The sequence below is a fragment of the Pituophis catenifer genome, unplaced genomic scaffold (assembly GCF_029215685.1).
Source record: "Pituophis catenifer annectens isolate HBS135680 unplaced genomic scaffold, rPitCat1.0.hap2 SCAF_141, whole genome shotgun sequence".
In the NCBI taxonomy this organism is placed as follows: Eukaryota; Metazoa; Chordata; class Lepidosauria; order Squamata; family Colubridae; genus Pituophis; species Pituophis catenifer.
This window is the reverse complement of record NW_027257021.1, coordinates 40,001-42,500: the sequence shown is the minus strand read 5'-3', so window position 1 is coordinate 42,500 and position 2,500 is coordinate 40,001.

Genomic DNA, 2,500 nt, shown 5'->3' with positions numbered 1-2,500 from the left:
ACACGCGATGAGAAACCACCCGCCCAGAGAAATTCATCTCCGATTTACCGAGAAGACAGGGAGAGCAGAGAGATCGCAATGGATGGGAAACACGACGGGAAAGCACAAAATATCGGCGAGCTGAAATATCGGCGAGCTGGCGAGAGCAAAGATATCGAGTAGATTCAAGAGAGAAAGCGGAATTATTTGATAAACAACGTAGAGATGACCAAGAACAGGAAAGATGGAGAGATGAAAGTGGGGACGGACGACGGGAGGAGAAGAAAGAACAGCCAAAAGAGAGCCAAGTAAGAGAACAAGACGAGAAAGCGTCGAGAGAAGGAGCAGAAGAAGTTGAAGAAAGAACAAAGGGACCTAAGAACGACTTGCTCCACAAAGCAAATAGGTCAGCAAGAAATAAGAATAATTTCCTTGACTAGAAATGGACTGGATTCGGCCATTCGGCAAGAGGAAGGAAAATATGGAATAAATGAGGGAAGTTAAGATGAGAAATGAAAGGCCTACGAGAGGTTCCTCTGGGAAAACTACACCCAAAACTTTGGAGGAAGGAAGATGGCAGAAATTGTAACAAACTTTTCACTTGAAGTCAAGCTTTTCACGTCAAACCAGCTCTTTCAATCAACCCCTCGCAGCCATCCTGGCAGGGAAGCAGAAAACGGAAACACTCCGGTCCGGCCGAGGCCCGGGTAAACCGGTCCCGCCCGAGCGTCCCGGTAGACCGGGACGGCTGCCCGTCACGGACACCCCAGGGCCCCGGCGCGGGCACCGAGGCGACGGCGGAGGTCCCCGACCGAGGCCCGGGGCCCCCGCGCCGGGATCCCGTACATCCATCAAGGCGGGGAAACAGAAACACTCTAGGCCGGCCGAGGCCCGGGTAAACCGGACCCGCCCAAGGCCGTCCCGGTAGACCGGGACGACTGCCCGGCGCGGACACCCCCGGGGGCCGGCGTGGGCACCGAGGGGACGGCGGAGGTCCCCGACCGAGGCCCGCGGCGCCGGAGCCGGGATCCCGTGCATCCATCGTGGCGGGGGAAACAGAAAGGCTGATCCGGCCGGGGCCCCGGTAGACCGGGAAGACTGCCCGGCGCGGACACCCCCGGGGTCCGGCGTGGGCACCGAGGCGAAGGCGGAGGTCCCCGACCGAGGCCCGCGGCGCCGGAGCCGGGATCCCGTGCATCCATCGTGGCGGGGGAAACAGAAAGGCTGATCCGGCCGGGGCCCCGGTAGACCGGGACGACTGCCCGTCGCGGGCACCCCCGGGGTCCGGCGGGGGCACCGAGGCGACGGCGGAGGTCCCCGACCGAGGCCCGCGGACCCGGAGCCGGGATCCCGTGCATCCATCGTGGCGGGGGAAACAGAAAGGCTGATCCGGCCGGGGCCCCGGTAGACCGGGACGACTGCCCGTCGCGGGCACCCCCGGGGTCCGGCGGGGGCACCGAGGCGACGGCGGAGGTCCCCGACCGAGGCCCGCGGACCCGGAGCCGGGATCCCGTGCATCCATCGTGGCGGGGGAAACAGAAAGGCTGATCCGGCCGGGGCCCCGGTAGACCGGGAAGACTGCCCGGCGCGGACACCCCCGGGGTCCGGCGTGGGCACCGAGGCGAAGGCGGAGGTCCCCGACCGAGGCCCGCGGCGCCGGAGCCGGGATCCCGTGCATCCATCGTGGCGGGGGAAACAGAAAGGCTGATCCGGCCGGGGCCCCGGTAGACCGGGACGACTGCCCGTCGCGGGCACCCCCGGGGTCCGGCGGGGGCGCCGAGGCGACGGCGGAGGTCCCCGACCGAGGCCCGCGGACCCGGAGCCGGGATCCCGTGCATCCATCGTGGCGGGGGAAACAGAAAGGCTGATCCGGCCGGGGCCCCGGTAGACCGGGAAGACTGCCCGGCGCGGACACCCCCGGGGTCCGGCGGGGGCACCGAGGCGACGGCGGAGGTCCCCGACCGAGGTCCGCGGCGCCGGAGCCGGGATCCCGTGCATCCATCGTGGCGGGGGAAACAGAAAGGCTGATCCGGCCGGGGCCCCGGTAGACCGGGACGACTGCCCGTCGCGGGCACCCCCGGGGTCCGGCGGGGGCGCCGAGGCGACGGCGGAGGTCCCCGACCGAGGCCCGCGGACCCGGAGCCGGGATCCCGTGCATCCATCGTGGCGGGGGAAACAGAAAGGCTGATCCGGCCGGGGCCCCGGTAAGCCGGACCCGCCCGAGGCCGTCCCGGTAGACCCGGCCCTCTCCCCGTCTCGGGCACCCCCGGGGTCCGGCGTGGGCACCGAGGCGACGGCGGAGGTCCCCGACCGAGGCCCGCGGACCCGGAGCCGGGATCCCGTGCATCCATCGTGGCGGGGGAAACAGAAAGGCTGATCCGGCCGGGGCCCCGGTAGACCGGGAAGACTGCCCGGCGCGGACACCCCCGGGGTCCGGCGTGGGCACCGAGGCGAAGGCGGAGGTCCCCGACCGAGGCCCGCGGCGCCGGAGCCGGGATCCCGTGCATCCATCGTGGCGGGG